This window comes from Papaver somniferum, chromosome 3 (assembly GCF_003573695.1).
Source record: "Papaver somniferum cultivar HN1 chromosome 3, ASM357369v1, whole genome shotgun sequence".
Lineage (NCBI taxonomy): Eukaryota > Viridiplantae > Streptophyta > Magnoliopsida > Ranunculales > Papaveraceae > Papaver > Papaver somniferum.
The window spans coordinates 215,035,354-215,058,002 of NC_039360.1; positions in this window are offsets into that span (position 1 = coordinate 215,035,354).

Sequence of the window (22,649 nt, forward strand, 5' to 3'; positions counted from 1 at the left end):
TCTTCGGGAATATAAGTCCGGCTTATCAATTGGTTCCTGTTCACCTTGATTTATCAAAAGATGGAACAAAAACTCTTGGGGTATTTCTGTGGGAGACAGATTTATTCAATCTATAGACTTTTGTGTGTGAGACAGATTTATTTATCAAGTCTTCGACTTTGGGTCGTAGCAACTCTTAGTTGTGGGTGCGATCAGCTAAGGGAATCAAGTACGTAGTATCCTGCTGGGATCAGAGACGTAAGGAGCGCAACTGTACCTTGAATCAGTGTGAGATTGATTAGGGTTCAACTACAATCCATTCTGAAGTTCATTAGTAGTAGGCTAGTTTCTGTAGCGGATTAATACAATGTGGTGTTCAAACTGGACTAGGTCCCGAGGTTTTTCTGCATTAGACAAAATTCTGGTGTCTGTGTTATTTCTTTTCCGCATTATATTTTGTTATATAATTGAAATATCACAGGTTGTGTGTTGTATCGATCAATTAGGAAATCCAACCTTTGGTTGTTGATTGATATTGATTGATCCTTGAACATTTGTCCTTGGTACCATTCAAGTCTACTCCTCTTATATTCAATCGGGCTCGCATATTTATATTTGCTGATTGCGGATTGAATTAAGAGTTAGAGATATAAAACTCTTTGATATAGTTTTCTCTAGATTGAGTCCGACTGTCTAGTTGATTCTCTAGAAAGTATATTGGAGTAAGTCCTCTCAGATTTCCAAATAAATTGTTGGGGTGTGGTTTTTAGACCCCCGCATTTTTAATTGGTATCATAGCAGGAAAACTCGTTAAAGACCTTATAAGTTTGTGTTTGTAGCGATATGAGGATGGATGATATGGTCTCTGATAAATGCATCACCAGAAATAAAAAATTTGTTTCCATAAAGTCTATTAAAGAGAAAGATTTGTCAATCTCGAATATAGATGAACCTTGCGTTCCAAGGAAACAGACGGACTTTGACAAGTGTTACCCTGACTACCTTACTGACGAGTTTGACTCTGAAGTTGAAAGGAATGCAGCCCAAGAGAGTGCAGTGATTCTGAAACTTGTTAGAATCTAGGCTAATAATGTCAATCGGTTGAAGCACAAAGTAAAATTTCTTGTTGTTATGGTAAATGAACGTGACTCTCTTCTAAAAATCCTTCGTGAGAAAAACGCTTATGTTTGTCTTTCACAGAACTTGTATGAGGAAAAAATCGAAGAGGATGCTTTGGAAAATGAATTTCTTTTGAGTAAACTCTCTATTCAAGAATGTTCCAAAGAGTCCGATATACCAACTTCTTCTGATTTAACTGAAAAGATTTCTAGTTCAGAAGCAAAAATGAAATCCCTTCCGGTTGAAAAAAAATGTGCTTGTGTCTTCCACTAATTAAGGAATTTCTACATCACATGGAAGGAAGAAGTCTCCCAACGATGGTTTTAAGACTGTTCCCTCTAATCACTCCCGTGATCTGAAAGTATGTCTATTTTGTGATTCAAAAGGACATTTTGAGCAAAAGAGGAATTCCAGGTTGAATGACAATTTTACTGTTCATCTTCAACACACCTTAAATTTGGTTCTCAAAGGTGTAACTGACATTCGTATGTCTAAACTGATTGGTTTTAGTACTCACCCTATGTATCGTACCAGGAAAGTCAGTTCGATATGTTCCTCAAATATTCAAAAGCGAAACAGTCTCCCTAAACCAATTCGTCGAAGAAGAACTCATGAATCTTCTTATGTTAAAAAGGGAGATAATGTTGGTCTTGATGTGAAAAAGGTACCAGAAGAAGGAAGCGAAACAGAAGGTAGGGAAGACACCCTAAAAATGATAATAAAAGGTTATAAATAGATCATCAACAGGCTGTCAATTTCCTCTGGTCAAATTCCTTCAGGTAAGAATAAATACTGTGATAGTAAGTTTTATGATAACTTTTCACATCGTAATGGTTTTCCTCCAAAGATCAGGAGAAAAAGGTTTAACCAGAAACAATGTTCATTTGATGAGCTCAATGTTCATACTTGTGCTAATTAATCACAAGGTTGAAACCCCACTCTCAAGAAAAATCCTGGAAGAGTGAGATGTATTCGGGTATACTTGATGGCAAAATGTTGTCTAATTATCCATGTTATTTTCTTATCGTTTTTAGCTGGATGATCTTTCATAAAGATTTTTGCATAAGTATTTGTATTTGGTTCTTTTGAAATCTCTTTTGTCAAAATTGCTATGCTCTAAATTTTTCTCTTGTGAGAATAAAATTTATTTGATCCGAGTCATGAGAGATTTACTCTCCTGGCAAATATTGGTTAAACTTGTTGTTTGGAATTTTGCTGTGTTGGTAACTTCATCTCTAAGGGTAAGGTTGTTTACGTGCGTGTACCTACTTTATATGGCATGGACCATACTTGGAAATCCTAAATTTTGTTTCCTGTGAAAACCTATAAATACCAAACTATTTATGAGAGTACCCATACTCTCTCATTTTGGTTTTAAGAAAGGGGTCTTCTTCAAACTCTTTGAAGTTACCAGCCGATTCAATTGATCATTCTGTTTATGTGGAGTTTGTTTTAAAGAAGAAAATAACTCTTGTGAAAGTTGACGAAATCGAATCCTGTGCCTCATGCTATTATGCGTTTTCTCATCAAGATCGAGAAAATGCTGAGATGGTCTCCGCTGAAGTGGTTCATGGTTTTATTAACGATCTCGGGAAGACTCAACTGAAACTTGAGAACACTATAAAGGATCTTAATGTTCTATGTTCTGAGTTGAAAAAGGTTAACTCTGACCTTGTTCTCATGTTAAGGATCGTCTTAATGAGGATATCTTCTCTGAAGATACTACTGATGTTGTTTGTCACAAGCTTGATAATCGATCATGTGACCCTTGAAGGTTCCAGTTGCGAACTATGATCATCGCCTGTGATCGCTCCTTGGATTCTTGAGTTGTTTTAGTTCTTTCTTTGTGTAGGAAACTTCTTACGAGAATTTTATTCTTGTTTTTGTTTAGAAGGATTACTAGGGTTTGGAATTGCCATTATTATGATTATACATAACTATTCCAAACGTTTTCATCTTCAATGTTTTTATATTTATTTATTTAAATTCTAAGTTATTTGGAAGAAGATGTTTGCAATTTTAATCTTTATGATTTTATATATTGCAAATTGTTATGGGATATGTTGTTTACGTTCGTGAACCTTGAATGTTCCATACTTGTTCAAAAGTTATCTCTATTATGTCGGTATGAAAGTATTGATAAAAGATAGAATGAATTTTTGACAATACAAAAGTTAAGCCTTTCATGTCATTATGCAATATTGATGGAAGAAAGATGAACTTTTGTTTACAAGGATTAAATCTATTATATATCATTGTGCAAATAATTATGAAAAATAGATTGAATTCTTGTTTATTTCGTAGTATTGATCGTCCCTGATCCACATCTTTGTGTATGTATTGTGTTGCTTCGTAAGTTTTCTTATGTCGAGCATGAGCAATTGAATTGATCATTTTTGTGATTGATTCATTTGAGATTTTTTGATACAAATTCATTCATAAAAAAGAAGTTAAAATTTCTCTCTCTCTCTTAAAAGAGCTCTGCGAATCGGTTAAACTCAGGCGAAAAATCGGTCCGACTCAGCTCCATTAAATTCTTCGATCTACACAATTTGCTTCAATAATTCAGGTTTTTCAGGTGTTTTTTCGATTCATTACCAATTATTGGTGTTAATAATTCCATCTTTACTTATCATTAAATTCAATAAATATGTCTGAATCAAGAGGAAATAAATCAGGTAAGTTTTCGGGATCTACTGCAAAATCTGATGAAATTTTAAAACCTGATGATATTAATCATAGCTCTTCTGATTTTGTGACCTTCATCTCGGATGAGGATATTGATGAAAGCTTAGAGGAATGGAAATATAGTTTGATTGGGCGATTAGACCTAGTTAAGCTCAAATTTGGGGTTGCTGAATCATCCTAATAGGCCAAAGTTTTGTTATCATTGCAAGATAGTAGGTCGTTGCACAGCATAATGTAGAAATAAAAGCAAGGAGCAGGAATCATCATTTAGTGAAGTTGTGAAGCAACCTAAGCAAGTTTGGAGAGTAGTGACCAAAAAGAAGACAATTCCACAGGTGGATTTTGATATCTGTAATCCTGTTATCCCAGTGGAACCAAGCTCTATTTCTGGTGAAACAAGTACTCCAGTTTTACAAGTGGTAGAACCAAGTACTCCAGTTTTACAAGTGGTAGAACCTTCACAGAACATAACTAATAATTCAGGTAAATTTCAAGTGTTACAAGAATTGAATGATGAATTTTTTAATTCAAATATTGAGTTCCCAGCTCTTTCAGTGGAGAATCTACTAAGGGCAGCTGCTGGTGCTCCTGCCATTAATAATACTAGCACAATTATACCTCCACTTGGTAGAAAAGCTTCAAGAGAAAATGTTCCTAAATTTAAACAGAAGACAATACAGGGGAGCACAGTTACTACAAGACAACAAGCTGCAAATTTGGTGACCAATGGTGGAAAAAGAGAGCTATTGACAAGAAATTCTTCTCAACCACAATCTTCTAAATGAAAGTAGTCTTCTGGAATCTCAGAGGCCTGAGAAGAATAAGGTCCAGAGATAAACTTAGGAGTTTAGTAAAATCTTTTAATCCTTCTTTAGTTATTCTTGCAGAACCAAAAGTGCACTATTCTTCAGATTTCTGCAAAAAGTTGAAGTTATCAGGAATGCATTATAAAGCAATTCACAACTCAAGAAATGGTAATAAAGGTAATATATGGATTATGTGGAACTCTTCAATTCAAAAGCCAAACATTGTGTTTTTATCTGATCAATCAATAACAGTTGAAGTAGGAGATTCTTTAATAACTGGTATTCATGCTGCATCTTTAACAATAAATAGAAGAAGTTTATGAAATGATTTGGTAGATATTAGCTATTTGAGTAAACCATGGCTAGTAATGGGGGATTTCAATACTATTATGAGAGAAGATTAAAAGAAGGGAGGACTTAAACCTTTGTTCATATCCATGTTAGAATTTAACAATTGCTTGCATAGTCATGGTTTGATTCAAGCACCAAAAACTGGAATGGACTTTTCTTGGTGTAATAATAGAACTGGTAGAAGGAGAATTGTCTGCAATATTGATAGATCTGTATTTAATGATAAATGGTTAGACAAATTTTCAAGCTGGGGGTATAAAGTTGGAAGTAGAGGAATTTCAGATCACAGTACTTTATATGGAGGGAATGCATATATACCAAGACCTAAAAATACACCTTTCAGAGCATAAAAGTTTGGAAAAACCAACCTGATTTTTTGAACATTATTACAAAGTCTTGGGAGAAAAATATGGAGGGTAATCCAATATTTGTGTACATGAGCAAGATGAAAAGACTTAAAATTGATTTAAAGGAATGAAACTGGTCTGTTTTTGGTGATGTTAACAAGAAACTGAAGCAATTAGAATATGAAATAATATAAGCCACATCCCTTTCAGATAATAGTCCTTCAGATACCTCATTACTTAACAATCTTATAACTGCAAGGGGAAAACAATTGTGCTTCAACAATAGAAGGAAATAGTCCAGCAGAAATCAAGAGTGATGTGGTTAAAGAATGGAGCTTCAAACTCTAAATACTTTCATGTCCAGATGAGATTAAGACAAGCTCAAAATATGATAACAGAACTGGAAAATGATTCAGAAGTAATCATCACAGAGCAAAAAGAAATTGCAAGTGAGTTAGTCAATCATTTTGAAGAAAAATTTAAATACAAATATGTTAATATTGATGATAGTATACTTGTAAATATACCTAAAGTGATTACAATTGAAGACAATGCCATGATAAATGCCATACCATCTGATGAAGAAATTAAAGTTGCAGTGTTTGAATTGAATCCAGAAAGTGCTCTTGGTCCTGATGGTTTTGCAGGATGGTTTTATAGATTCTCATGGGAGATAATTGGTGCTGAGTTAACAAGAGCAATACAATTCTGCTGGAGCAAAGGTTTTATTCCAGATGGTCTAAATGCAAACTTTCTAAAGTTATTTCCAAAGGTGAATAATGCAAAAAAGGAAAATAAATTCAGACCAATTGGTCTCATGAATTTTAGCTTCAAGATCTTTACAAAAATATGGGCTAAAAGGTTGGAGAAAATAATAAAAAAAATAGTTTCACCTCAGCAAGGAGCATTCATAAAAGGCAGAAAAATTCAAGACCAAATTGCTTTAGCATCTGAAATGATTAATGAGATTGAAATAAAAAGGAGAGGAGGTAACTTTGGTTTAAAACTGGATATTACTCAGGCATATAATTCCCTTAGATGGATATTCTTATTTCAAGTACTAAAAGACTTTGAGTTTTCAGATCAAAGTGTACACTGGCTCAAAGTATTACTTCAATCAGCAAGAATATCAATATAAGTCAATGGTGGTCCAGAAGGCTATTTCCAAGTTGGGAGAGGTTTAAGACAGGGGGATCCGCTATCCCCCGTACTCTTTGCAATTTCTGAAGATGTACTGAGTAAAAACATATCAAAAATGATTCAAGATGACAGTTTGAAAGCAATGGTAAACAGAGGGGGAACACAGCCTTCACACATATTTTTTGCAGATGACATCTTCTTATTCTGTAATGGTGAAAAGAGGAATGTAAGAAAATTAATGAATCTTTTAAACACATATCAAGCTGCTTCTGGACAACAAATAAATCTGGAAAAAAGCAAGTGCTTCATTGGTGGTACAAGTCAAAATAGATGAAAACAACTTTCAGAAGAGTGCAATGTAGCTTTGGATGACTTTCCAGACAAATATTTGGGTGTGATGTTAGTACAAGGAAGTGTGAAAGATCATCATGTATGGAGTATGGTGGATATGATGCAAGAAAGGTTGGCTAGATGGAAAGGTAAGATCATGTCTTTTCAAAAAAGACTAATTCTAGTCAAATTTGTGTTAAGCAGTTTACCTATCTACTCAATGTCAGTATATAAGTGGCCAAAGAGGGTAATAAGGGAGTGTGAAAGAATAATAAGGAATTTTTTATGGTCAGGTGCACCTGCAAATAGAAAAATGATAACACTGAAATGGAATAAAACATGTTATCCAATAAGTGAAGGTGGTCTTGGTTTGAGAAGGTCGGAGATCATCAATAAAACTCTTTTAATGAAGCTACTATGGAGGATTCAAAATGGAAATGATGATTGGTCAAATAAAATTCAAGAAAAATATCAGAATAAAAATGGTGAACGGATTACATATTACAGAAAGTCTTCAATTTGGCCAGGAATAAAATGGGTAATTTGTGAAGTAGAGGAAAACACTAGATGGATTGTAGGTGATGGAAGCAATATCTCTGCTTGGAGGGATAAATGGGTGTTGGCCAAATCTCTTCAAGAAATGTTTCCAGACAATGCATATATTCTACAATTCCCAGAAATGAAAGTGTCTGATTTCATTCTTGATGGTGAATGGATTGTGCCAACAGAATTATTGGAGATGATAAATGTAAATGATTTACCAGTGGTTGGTGGTGGCAGAGACAAGAGAATCTGGACTGGAACAATAACATGAAAATTCTCAGTTGCTTCAGCTGTGGAAGCAATTAGAGACAAATTCCCCTCTCTGCATTGGACTAAAAAGGTATGGCACAAATCTGTTCATCCTAGTATATCCAGTAATGTTTGGAAACTAGTGAGAAATATATGTGCAACTGATGATAATATGAAAAATAGAAAATTTAATATGGTATCTAGATGCATATTTTGTAGAAGGGAGGAGGAAACTAGAGAGCATATTCTTTGGTATTGTAATTTCAGTGAGATCATTTAGAGCTGTCTTGGTGGCATTTTTAACTTTAAAAATCCAAGATCATTTGAAGACATCTGTCAATGGGCTAAAAACAAGAGCCCTGCTGTGAAAGAAATATGGTTGTTGAGTTCATTTATAACTATGAAGGAACTATGGTTTCTGAGAAATGAGTTTACTTATGGGGATGGGAAGTGTGATCAGAATGTCATCAAGAAGAAAATTCAACAAGTAATGGTACATCTAGAGGAAATCCAGGGTATGCTGGTTATGGATTTTTGGGAAGACTTAGTACTGGTGATTTTGTAATTGCTATTTCAGGTGGACTGGGTATATCAACTAACTATTATGCAGAGATTTTTGCAATCTTAATGGCAGGAGAGTGGGACATTCATCATGGATTTAAAGAACTGGTGTTCAGAACAAGTTCACAAGTAGTCATTAATGCATTTCAGAATAACAATCTTCTTTGGTTTGCAGTCACAAGATGGGAGAAGATCTGCTTTGAAGTAATCTCTTGGAGCTTTAAGCATAGCTACAGAGAAGTAAACTTCTATGCTGATAAAGTTTCAAAGAGAGGTGCTTTTTTAAGCAGAGGTGAACAAAGAGTATATGAAAGAAAACCATCTTTTTTGAATGATCTAGAAAACACAGCTCAAGTATATTTTAGATTTTGTTAACAATCTTCTAGGAGATTTTCGCTTCTGCTTTTCTTTTTAAGTTTTTTTTGTTGTAATTTGAAAATTATTTGGTTACTAATAAAATTTCATTGTTAAGAAAAAAAAAAAGGATACAAATTCATGTTTTCATGTGATTTGTTTATATCCAACGAAATCCTTCTTTTCTTGTAAAAGCAAGGTCGCCTTTGTTGTTCTTTCGGGAATGACATTTTATGGGGGAGAGTTCTTTTTGAACTTGTATTTAATCGTCATATCCTTGTGGGAAGTGCGGCTGTGGAATATTATAGGGGTTATATTGTATCTTTATAAACTCCTTGATAAATGCATTTAGCTTCGGATTTATGATTGCATCTAAATTTGTTGGTATGTTGTTATCTTTTAGTCATGAAAAATCTCTATGGAAATTTCATGAGGATCCCACTAGTTTACCTTTGCCAATTTATATTGACAAAAAGGAGGAGAATTAATGTGTAGTTTCATACTACAAATACATATGGTTTACAGATCATTATGTAACGGGGAGTGGTTTTCATATTGAGATGATGTATTGACTAAGGGGGAGTGATACATATCACCATAGTATTATTGTCAAAGTTGTAACACAATTGAACTTTGATGTTGTGTAATAATATTATGACACTGTATAACAATGATTGAGAGCACTTATTTGCTCATTGTTATCGCTACGGATCTTCAACAACTATGATGTTGAGTTGAACACGTTTAGAATCTTGGAGTACTTGGAAGTGACGAAGATTTCGAGTCGTGTTGAAGATGCCAAGGAGATCAAGCATTTGGATGAGAAGCTACAAAGTTTTTATTTATTTTGTAATCCATATGTATTGATAGCTTTGTCACTAAAATTGACAAAGGGGGAGATTGTTAGAGAATTGATCGGTCGAACTCGCATGTGTTGCTATCTCAAGCATGTTTGTCAATGTTAGTGATCAAAACTATAAGTCTTGGTTTCTAGCCTATTTAGATATCTCATACTAGGACATAAATTGTGTAGTTGAGCTTTGGCTTTCACGGCGTTCATCATTTGAAGACGAAAAACTACTAAGGGGAGCTTGTGGAACTTCATCAACAAAAGGTATGTGAGACTGAAACTCATCTATCACTTGGAAAGTCTATTTATACTCTATGTACTATATAGAGACATAAGTCGTGTTACGATATAGTTTTCTATTATACACATTTGAGATTTCGAGCTGAGTTTAACTCGCTTATATATTTCTCAGAATATGTGTTGGAAAGCTTTCGCTTCGGCCAAGTTCATCTTACATTCGTGACGAAAGTCCGAATATGATCATATGAAAATTACCGAGTAACAACTTACGTGGTTTGTATGATACAATCATTTTAGTGTAATCTTGGAATGTTTCGTTATGATAATTTCAATAGCTTGAAAATTGCTTTGATGAAAAATAGTTTGTGAATGACAACTACATAACATCCTCTAAGAAAGTTTCAATGATTGCAATAAAGAGTTTAGAATCAAGTAACCATGTTTGGATATAAATATAGTGTGTTAATCACATTAGTATGCAAGTCCAAAACCGGGAGTCTGAAGTTTGCGTAACCGTACGCGTACTGGTGGTTTTTGATGTCTGGTCAAGTATGCATACCCGTGCACATACTGGCGGAAAGTTCACCTCCGTGAAATTTTGCTGAAGTTTGGAAATGTAAATAGTATGCGCACCCGTTTGCGTACTGGCGTTACCCAAACTTGGTTCGGCTACTTAAGTATGCATACCCGTTTGTATACCTGAGTGGGTTACTTTATATAATCGGTTGTGTACATGAACTTAAACATTTATGTTATAAGGAGTGCAATCTTTGCAAACCGTGGCTACAATGTTCATGAATTGATTCGAGTGAATCAAACTGATTTTGATTCAATTGTGTTCTTGTATACTTCTGTGAGAATATAGCAATTGAACAACTCTTTAACTAGTTTCATTTAAGTCATTTGAATTAGTTATGGTTAAGATGAATATAGTTGATATGAGAGTTAATCATATGGCTGACTTCGGTTAACTATTGTGAGTCAACATGGTGTACACGTTTAGGTATGGTTCATAAACCTAAATGAGAGTACATTTCATTTGTGTGTAACAAGCTTAGTTCGATCTAATGGTTGAAAGATATTAGCTTGGTTGAATCAGGTTTTTCATCTAACGGTGAATAATGAATGCTTTGTTAGCAAGGTAACTGAGATTGCAAACCCTGATTTGAAAACTATATAAAGGAGAACTCTTGCAACTGGGAAACCTAATCCCCACACCTTTGGTGTGTTACTAGTTGCATAAGCTAGAGTCGATTCTCCTTTAACCTTAGGTTTTCCTAAACCTTGTAGGTTAACGACTTGAAAGACTTCATTGGGATTGTGAAGCCAGACCTAACTATTACTCTTGTAGTTGCGTGTTCTGATATTGCCCTATTCTGTAATTTGAGTATTATCTTCTCTAAGATTTGCTCGAGATTAATTTCTCCGAGGAAAGATAAACGTGTTCACAAACATCTTCGTATCATCGTTTGTGATTCCACAATATTTAGTTTCGCCATCATACGATTTAGATTATTGTGAGGTGATTGATAGTACTAGGTTGTTCTTCGGGAATATAAATCTGGTTTATCAATTGGTTCATGTTCACCTTGATTTATCAAAAGATGGAACAAAAACTCTTGGGTATTTCTGTGGGAGACAGATTTATTCAATTTATAGACTTTTCTGTGTGAGGCAGATTTGTTTATCAAGTCTTCGATTTTGGGTCGTAGCAACTCTTAGTTGTGGGTGAGATCAGCTAAGGGAATCAAGTGCGTAGTATCCTACTGGGATCAGATACGTAAGGAGCGCAACTATACCTTGAATCAGTATGAGATTGATTAGGGTTGAACTACAGTCCAGTCCGAAGTTCATTGGTAGTAGGCTAGTGTCTGTAGCGGCTTAATACAGTTTGGTGTTCAAACTGGACTAGGTCTCAGGGTTTTTATGCATTTGCGGTTTCCTCGTTAAAAAAATTTTGGTGTCTGTGTTAAATCTTTTCCGCATTATATTTTGAAATATCACAGGTTGTGTGTTGTACCGATCATTTATAAATCCAACCTTTGGTTGTTGATTGATATTGATTGATCCTTGAACATTGGTCTTTGGTACCGTTCAAGTTTACTCCTCTTGTATTCAATCGGGATCGCAGATTTCTATTTGTTGATTGCGGGTTGAATTAAGAGTTAGAGATATAAAACTCTTTGATATACTTTTTTCTAGATTGAGTCTGACTGTCTAGTTGATTTTCTAAAAAGTATATTGGAGTAAGCCCTCTCAGATTTCCAAACGAATTGTTGGGTGTGGTTGTTAGACCCCCGCATTTTCAAAGCTAGAGATCCTTTGAAGCATAATGGTCTTCTATAAAGTTTATAACCCTGAAGATTTTTTTAAGGGGCTTGATGATATGGAGATGGTAACACTGGATAATAGCCTTCTCTTTGCATAATGTTGAATTGTGAGCTTACCACTCTTTATCGGGATGTTGGAATTCCAGCATTCGTTAAAAATTAGGACTGGAGCTCATTCTCTCTGCCATTTTGCGTAACTCTTGCACGTATAAACGCTTTGGTTTCTTATGCCTTAACTCCATTTGATTCAATTGTCCGTGACTGTTATGTTCCTGTATATAAATTGGAACTGTCGAGACCTTGTGAGACAATTGAAAGTATCTGATATTCTCCACCCAGAGTAAGAGACTCTAGTTCCTACGATCAATTCTGAAAAATCATACCTGTCTGATGAAGATTGTGGTCTTGAAGGCGTCGATGAAGATTAAGTATACCTGGTGTAAGATGAAATCACTGGCAGTGGATGTGTCGAGAAATCATATTTCTGTAATGCTTTACCCATTGCGGAAAATTTATCCCACGGATGTGTAAAAAATCTAGACCAATTATCGAGTCTACAACGTTTTTTGAACTACTCATCATATTGGTCTTCGTCCTCTACTCTTTAATCTTGCGTATTCCGTTCCAAAGATGGTGGATATAAATTTGGACTTTCGTGGAACTCCAACTTGACCAACTAACTGTCTAGCATATCTTTCTCCATAATAATAAACACCACGTTCGCTGACTGGATTGTATAACACATAATGTGCGAAAGTGAAATTTTTTTGATTCTTTGAGAGACATGGTAGTTTATCTCCTCAATATTATGTGTGTTCCTAAGAATTTGTTGGTACCTCTACACATACATATTATCTGCTTCTCATTTGTTTAGTTTATTTATCCAGTTATCAATATTATACCTTACTATAATTAGGAATATTTTTGTGGTGTAGTAAAAAAGTCTTGGTACACCAATGGTAAAATTTGTGTACTTCCAAAGATGAAAGTTAGAACATTACACAATTAGTTACTTACTAGAAAAAAATTATAAAGCCAAATGATATGTATTGTCATATTTACCTCAAAGATGCCCCACAATCCCACGAAGCTTGACGAATCCAAGCATGTGATATTGATAGAAATGTACAACTCGGCTAAGATAGTGGACCCCCAATTATAAGTGGCGGAAACTCCATATCTCCCAACGCCTCTAACCATCCTACTTGAGTACTAGTGCTTGAGTTTGGAAAAAACATGAACCAGGTAACCATAAGATTAAAACCTTGGAAAGTTCTGTGTCTGCTTCAGAGTCATTTGCTTCCGAATCAGAAATGTCTCTGCCATGTAATTTTTGGGTTAGATATCTTTTTAAACCGGAATTAGGAATTCCACCATTTCTTAAGTTGTAGTTCATCTCTATATATTTCTTCTTCCAACCAACTTTGTTGGTCAAATGGAACACCATCTCCCACACCGAAAGGTATTTCTAGTAGGAAATACAAATCTAATGGAAAAACATACATGACATACCTATTTCGAAGTCTATAAAAAGAAACTTGTGGTGTAGTGCAGCATCAACGCTCCACCAATGCATACACTAATTTAAGATGATATTTTTTCGCTTCAATATGGTACAAAGTAATCCAAGGAAATATATAGATAATTAGTTTAGAACCGGGAGGTGAATCTGCATAAACTTTGCTAACTTCGTACCATGCACCTCCTAGTTTTTGAGACTATCTTGTTCAACTTTTATAGACAGATGACCTTGAGATTTGGTTAATTCTCGACCGGATAGTAGAGTGAATTGTTCTCTTCATCAGATTCGCTTGTGTTGTCGGCATATGTTTTTATTTAGAGGTGGTTTTTATTTCTTTGGCGCATAATATAAAACATTTCTATCAAGAAACTTATAGAGGTTTATAAATTAGAAGACTTTTAGTAGAGAAAATTCAAAAGAAGAATCAATTTTGGTGTGAGGTGAGACGTGAGATGAGGTTGGTATCTATAATTATTGAAACTATTGTTGTGTTTTTGCTATTAAAATTTGACCGCTGTAGTATGGAATTGAGACGACCGTCTGAATCCCCGACGGTCAACTCAGATTGAAATGGTAAAGTCTTTCCCTGCTGCCCAAAACCTGGTTTGTCTATTCAAAATAACACACTTGAACATTTCCACATGAACCGCCCTTAGTAACCTGGTTTATAATAATAATATAGTTTATGTCTGTTTTTACTTTTGTAAAATTCATATTGCTGGCCTTCTTTCTTGCTGGCGTTTTTTCTTCAGTTGATGCACAAGAAGAACTTTACTGAGCGACTAAAATAAAATTACACGAGAGTAGTTTATAACTAAGCATAACTTTGCCATTAGTTTATAACTAAGCATAATTAAGATGCGGCCATGGACTTCCCCAGGTCCAGATGGGTATCCTCCAGGTTTTTACCAACAAATGTGGGATGTTGTTGGTGAAGATACGGTTAAAATGGTTCTGGCCTTTTTCCATTCTAAACACTTGTTGAAGCAGATGAATCATATTTCTATCTCTTTAATTCCTCAATCTAATTTCCCAAAACTTTCTTCTGATTTTAGGCCAATTAGTTTAAGTAATGTGTCTTATAAGATTATCTCCAAGCTTTTAGCTTCTAGGCTTAAGAAAGTTATGGATAAATTCATAAGCCCTTATTAGGCTGCTTTTCTATCTTCTAGGCAGATTACTGATAATATTGTGCTTTCTCATGAATTGGTCAATAATATGAGAAAGTGTAGGGCTACAAAGAAAGGATTAATGGCTATAAAACTTGATATGTCAAAAGCCTTTGACAGAATAGAGTGGAATTTTTTGGATGTTGTTCTTAAAAAACTAGGTTTTCATGAGGGTTGCTGTAGGATGATATATGAGTGTGTCTCCACAGTTTCTGCCTCTGTTTGCTGAATGGTGCACCACAAGGGGTCTTAGACAGGAAGACCCCTTGTCTCCTTACTTGTTTATTATATGTATGGAAACCTTTTCTAGATTACTGATTGATGCAGAGAGAAATAATTTGTTACAGGGTATCAAAGTGACAAGAGACAGTCCAGCAATAAGTCAACTATTTTTTGCTGATGACTGTCTCATTTTCACTAAAGCTAATAATCCTAATGCTAGGCAATTAGAGAGTATTATCAAAGACTTTAGCACTTATTCAGGTCAGTCTATAAATTTTGATAAATCAGGTATTGCTTTTAACCCTAAACTTGATAATTCAAATTAAGGTTAGCATTTCTGCTTTGCTAAATATTAAAAAACTTGTTCTTAGTGATAAGTATTTAGGATTCCATTACTTATACAAAAAATAAAACTGAAACTTTTAGCCACTTGGAAGATAAATTTCATAGTAGGTTAGCTGTTTAGAAAGGCAAGTATGTTAATCAGCTAGGGAGAACTGTTATGACACAGTCAGTTTTAGGCTCTCTAGCCTCCCACCATTTAGTTGTCTTCCCTATGCCTAAAAAATTAATAGACAGGCTAGATGGTATTCAGATGAATTTTTGGTGGAATAAAAGTAAGGAAAAAAAAGGGATATACTTAAAAAAGTTTGATAATGTAACAAAACCAAAAGTGTTAGGTGGTTTAGGTCTTAAGAAAACTATTGATATGAATGTAGCTTTGCTTGTTAGACTTGCTTGGAGGATGCTTCATGAACCTGATGCTCCTTGGGTTAAAATTTGGGTTATTTGGTTTTTGGTACTCAGTTTTTGACCAAAATCTGGGTTTGGTCTAACATTTGTCCAGCCTTTGCGTTTGGTTTAAAGACCAACGTTGACCCGTGTTGACTCGGTTAAATGTTGACTTCAGTTTAATAATTATTAAAAAAGTTAAATAAAATCCAATTCATATTTTAATGTACTGTTATACCCTTTCACTTTTGTCAATTCTAGAGAACCGACAGCCTAATCCTTTGCTCCATTCAAAGCAGCAACAACAGCAACTCTAATTTCATTCACAGCTGTATTTTAACTCCACCATATGTTCCTGCTATTTCGATTCAACCACAGATCCACAAATCCATTATGTAGATCCATTCTTTCCATAACTCACAAGAACTCTAGCCAAACTCCTCAATCGATAGAAATAACATCAAACCCTTGTAAATCTACATGAGAACTGTGGAAGCATAAAATACACTAAATCTTCTTCATGACATCATTCCCATCACCAGAAATTACAGCCGCAACATCCAATTTCCTAACTCCATTGTTCTGCACCACCGACAACAACTTCATCTCCTGCGATTGCTTTAACTTCAGCTGCATCACCCTCAATAGCTCAACCCCAACCCAAACACAGCTTGGTATGAAACCTCCTAAGCATTCATCTAAAGCAACAAAACCCATAAACCACTCCTTGCTTCAGTTCAAGACCACCATTCTTTCCTGTAACTTCCAATTTCTTCTCGTTAACAATAAATTTCTTCCAACATCATCTGGTCTTGCACCTTCTTCACAAAACTGGCACCACCAACACATTACAGCTGCACCTGACTACTCCATAACCACCTCCACTCCCCGAATACACTCTAACAGGGTGTTAGTCCTCAAGGTAGTTGGGGGAGTTGGGTGTAGTTTGGTTTTTTTCTGTTAGTCGTGGGGGAGTTCAAAGGAGTCTCTCGAAATCTCTGTTAGTCGTGGGAGAGTTTAGAAGAGTCTCCCGAACTCCCTAGAAAACCCTGTTAGTCGTGGGGGAGTTTTAAAGAAACTCTCGAACTCCCTGTTAGTCATTAAAATTAGAATGCTAGGGAGTTGGTGTTTTTGGGGGAGTTCTAGGGAGTTTATAGTGTATTTTTTCCTCACTCCAAATCTCTCAAAAAAGTAGAGATTTCTGGAGAGTCTCTCAAACTCCCCACACTCAAAACACCAAACTCTCTCAAACTCCCCACACTCTCTTACACTCCATCAAAATCCCCAAGATTCAAAATACATTAAACTCCCCCAAACTCACTCGTGGACTAACCCCCTGTAAGTGATGTAGCTTCTAAACATCACTTCCAACTTCTTGTTTCTTTTCTGCACCACCATTCATTCCACCAGAACAACAAACTACTGAAGAAAATTCATTTATTGCACTCCATTCCTGCAATTGCAACTCTCTCTTCTTTCTTATATCCTTGACAAACATGACTGCAAATCCGCCACTACTGCACCCAGCAACAAACACATATCTCAATTTGACACAACCAACAACTAATTCAACCTAAACCCACTCTTTATTTCATTACCAGCTTTCGAATCTTCATCTCGATAATCAAACCGAACCCAATCACAACAACATCGGTTTCTCCATTATCTAAATCTTCATCAGCAACTCCTTCTGAACCTTTAAATGAACATCCATCTTCAATTTCATCTCCGGTTCAACCTTAATCATCTCATACCTCTCAGATTTAATCTTCTTTAGGTTTAGCAGCAGCATCTTCTCAAACACTAGATTCAGAATCTTGAAACCTTACACTAAATCGAGAGTATAACATCTTCAATTAGCAGCATCAGTTCCGCTCTCGAGATACTTTTCTTCCAATTTGGAATCAACTCAAATCCATGAAAATCAATAGCAGAAGCAGAGAAACAGAGAAGGAAAGGGGAAGAGATGAATTTTTCCCGACCTAATTTAGGGGTATCTCACTGTTATTATCCCTTCAGGGGTACATTAGTAATTCAGTATTTTATAATATTTTTATTTTATAAAAATTAATTAAATTGTGGTCATAAACAGTCAACGTTGGTCTTTAGACCAAATGCAAATCCTGGACAAATGTTAGACTAAACCCAGATTTTGGTCAAAAACTGAGTACCAAAAACCAAATAACCCTAAAATTTTAGAACATAAGAAATTTTAGAACATAAGTATTTTCATAATTCCAAACCTTTGCATTGTGTCTATGAAAGTGGCTCTTATATCTGGAAAGGAATTTGTATAGGCCTTCAGGTTATAAGATATCATTGTTGTTGGGAAATCGGAGACGGAAAAAATGTGTCTATATGGGATGACAAATGGGTGCCTGACTTGAACCAAAAGGTCAGTAATAGGTTTATATCAAACAACATGGAAACTATGGACCAATTAATGTTGCAGGGTCAGAAAGTTTGGAACACAAAATTGCTTAAAATTTTGTTTGATGCTGACATTGTAGAAAACATCAAAAAGATTAGAATTCCAATGTTAGGGACAGACAAGCTAAGGTGGATTCCAACTAAAAATGGTCTTTTCTCTGTAAAATATGCTTGTGTATTGTGCTGAACAATTAAACGTTCCTTGGTTAAAATTCTGGAAAGCAAAATTGCCACCTAAAATCTTACATTTTCTGTGGAAATGTGTGCATAATTGTTTGCATGTTAATGAAAGAATGTCTAAGCATGCCCATAACATTAATGATCTTTACCCTTTATGTAAATCTGTGCATGAATCTGTTGATCACTTACTCTTAAATTGTCCTGTTTCAAGAGAAATATGGGTAGCAATAAAAAGTAATTTTGCAGGATTGATTGGAGATAGCAATCTGAAAAACTGGATTTTTTTTTTTGAAACATGCATTTATAAAAAGAAGATTAGGTAACAATTTGACGGGGGTACGTGGTACCCACGGAGTCATGGTAAACAATTTGATTAATAAAAATAGGTATTGCCTAGTCCCAAATTTTGTTGAAAAATTCCCCGTTTGACTTCCATCTACTGCATGGTTGGAAAAACCATCTGCTGCTTGATTTCCTTCTTTGTAGTTGTATTATATAGATGCCTGTGGAATCTGTCGTATCTTATTCTTTATTTCTTCAATCATCCCTGCGATGTGCCAAGGTGGGGGAGTAGGGGATGTGATGAAGCGCAGAAGGTTCTCTGTGTCTGTCTCGAAGAGAACTTTTGGCCACTGCCTTTCTGCTGTTGTTCTCGATGCCAAGAGCAGAGCCCAAGTTTCTGCAGTTAAGGCAGTCGTAATTCCAAAAGGTTGAGCTAGAGCTATTACCTTTCGTGCGTCGGAGTCCCTGCAAATGAAACATGCACCTGCGAAACCCGGATCACCCTTGACCGCTCCATCAGTGTTGATCTTAATCCAACTCATGTCCGGGGTGGTCCATCCTACTGAGATTGTTGAAATCCTTTTTTTGCTTCTTGATTGGTTGACTATGGGTGAATCTCCCGGTAGGACCGTAGGTAAGGATTGTAGTGCTGCAGAATATTCTTGTTGTTGATTTTTAGCCCAAGATAATATTTTTGTTGTTTTTGTTTGTTTTTTATTGTATATAAGTTCATTCCTAGCTAACCATAAGGTCCAGAATAGAAAACAGAATGAGGAGATGACAGATGTTGGTGTTGAATGTTGTAGGATTTGGGAGATGGTTGTATGAGGCGTTAAAGCAAATGTAGGGGTATTGTTGGGACTTGTTGTGGTTTAGGGTTGAGAAAGTAAAGTGTTCCAAGATGTAGTTGCCTTTGGAAAGTGAATTAGCAGGTGAGCCGCTGATTCCGGGTCATTATTGCATTTGGGGAAAATGTCTGAGTTGGTCAAATGAATGTGATGAAGGAGAAAGAAGGTTGGTAGACCTTCATTGATTGCTTTCCACATGAAAAGCTGAATTTTTGGTGGACACGGTAAGGTCCACAGGAATTTGGTGGGTGTTTAAGAGGGGTATGATTAGGTTGATTATGGGTTAGACATTTGTATCCTGATGAAGTAGTGTATTTTCCGGATTTTGAGTGTGGCCAGATAATTTTGTCTTGTGGGATATCTTGGGGGAGGTGGATGTTTATGATTCTTTTGGCTACAAGATTGGGGAGTGTGTTTAATTTTTCTTGGATCCAGTTATGAGATATTGGATCGATGATATCATCTACCTTTTGGAACGGGTAACAATGAGTTGGTTCTAGGTTTGGGGAATGTGGAATCCAGTTGGATTCTATTGGTGTTGATAACCCATTTCCAATAATATGAAATATAAATTATTGCATGGTATGCATGATTGATGCCAATTGTCTCCATTGGGGGCTGGAGGAAGATGGTATGGTATGAATGCCTTGTAGAATTGGTTGTTGATCGAGATACTTTTCATTGAAAATAGTTCCACATATGGAGTTGGGTTGTTCGTGTAAACTCCAAATTATTTTCATGAGAAGAGCCTTGTTATGATCACTGCTTTTTCTTATGCTTAATCCTCCTTCAGATATTGGTATTGTTACCTTGTCCCATCCAATGGGATGAAGCTTTTTAACTGACGAATCATGTCCCCAAAAGAAATTTCTGGTGATACGATCTATTTGTTTATGGACATTGATAGGTAAATTTTGTGTTTGCATAAGGTGATTTGAGGTGGGTATTAGAGAGGTTTTAATGAGTACGAATCTTCCAGCCTGGGTTAGGCATTTTGCCATCCATCCTTTAGATTTTCGAGCTAATCTTTGCAGAAGTGCTGCAAAGGTATGGTTTCATGCTCTTCCATGTTTGAATTGGACTCCTAAATAGATTGGAGGTTTTGAAGTTGCAGGCATATCAAAGAATTGTTGAATATTACTAACCTTGATCTGGTCCAATCTCGGGTGATGAATGATTACTTATTTGGAAGTGTTAATTACCTGACCCACATAAGTGCCATAAGAGTGTAGAAGGTTCTTGAGATGAAGATTACTTTGAGCGGAGGATTTATAAGTGATTAAAAGGTCATCATCATACATTAAGTGAAAAAATGGTGGTGCTTTTTTGGATATGCTAAGCCCCTGAACCAACTTTTGATTTTGAAGGTTACCCAAATTTGTAGAAAGATCTCTGCACATATTATGAAGATATACGAAGATAGCGGGTCCTCTTGCCTAATACCTCTAGTTGGGATGATATATCCATGTGGTGTACCATTGTTGTTGATTGAGTATAGAACAGCTGTGACACATAATATGATTATTCTATAAATATTGTCGGAAATCCTAGATGGTTTACTAGTAATACTGATATGAATCAGACAATTATTTCTGCAGGTATAACCTTATGGAACATCTGGAAAGCCAGATGTTGAACTGTGAAAACACTGACCTACAGGTTATGAGAATAGTGGGACAGATTCAGAAGGAAAAGATTGAATGGAATGATCACTTAAACAAACAAGCGGTTCAAAATGCTAATATGATAGTTTCTAGAATAGAAACTAGATGGGAAATTCCAAAAACAGGATTCAAAAAGATCAACTTTGATGCTTCTTTCCTAAAAGTTGATAAATCTATGGGCATAGGACTAATTATGGTTGATGATGCAGGTAATGTTGCAGGAGCATGGAGCAAGAAGGAAGTAGCTGCAGATGAGGAACAAACTGAGGCATTGGCGACATATGAAGCTATAAAATGTGCAAGAATCGCCAATGTCCAGCACTTACACTTAGAGGGTGATTCTATTAATGTAGTGAAGGCAATAAAAGGTGTTATAGGCACTATAGGATGGACAAATAATGCCATCATTTTAAACTGTTTAGATTTGCTTAAAACTTTTTCAAGTTGGGAGTGCACTTATGTGCCAAGGGATACTAATTCAGTGTCAGATACTCTTGCAAAGGATGGTAGAGTTAGTAGAAATGATATATCTTGGGAAAATGAGTTCCCTATATGGCTAAGGGATCTCGTAAATGAGAAACTTTGTACTCAAATTCTAAGTTAAAGCAATAAAATTTTCCTTCCCTATTAAAAAAAAAAACTAACCGTAACTTTGCATTTGATTTATCTAGGGAGATGTAACGAACTAACCATTGACCCACCGCAACTTGTGATTGAAACAAATTTGGAACGAATACAAAAACAAAAACAAGACCGAACGAATACATTACAAGTTTACAACAAAAAATCATTCCACTCCCGTGCCGTATCATGCAGAACAAGGGTCACATATGCATAATAAATCTCTTGGACAAAGTAGTCGCTTATTATCACCACCTTCTTTTCCAACAATGACCATATCACACAGTCCCCAGTGAATTTCAATGACAGTATGATTTGAGAGTCCCGTTATTGAACAAAAAAATACAAAGGGAAACTCTTCTGGAATCGCCAGTAAAGAAGAAATTGAAACTGTAAAGGGTGTTGGAATCGCCACTAAAGAAGAAATTGAAACTGTAAAGGGTGAAAATGTTTTTGCGCTCTAAGAGCAACTGCAATGGACGAGTAAACCCAAATTTTTAGTCGAGTGGGCTGGCGTAGTGGAACGGACCATCGATCAAAATTTGATCAAAGAGTAAAATCCAGACCAAATTTGGTCGGCGATCAAGACCAAATCCAAATATAGTCGGGCATTAATATAATCTCCGCTACACATCGGACGTTGATATAATCTCCGCCATTCATCGCGCGTTGGTATAGTTAACGTCCAACGAACAAGCGTGCATATAAACTTCGCCTGAATGGGGCGTTGGTAAAGATAACGCCCGATGGGGCGTTCATAACGTTCATATACTCAACGCCCCACTCCATTTTCAAAGTTTAAAATTTTTGAAACTTGCATGGGGCGGGCTTTATACCTCCGCCCCATTTTTTTTTTTTTTTTTTTGAAGCATATACTATACCAACGCCTCACTCGGGCGTTATCTTTACCAACGCTCCACGTCGGGCGTTATCTTTACCAACGCCTGATCCCAGGCGTAATCTTTATCAACGCGCGACCAAATATACTCTTTTCTCACTACGCCACATGACGGACTAAACCCAAATTTGGTCTTTTTTTTTGAAACTTGCATGGGGCGGGCTTTATACCTCCGCCCCATTTTTTTTTTTTTT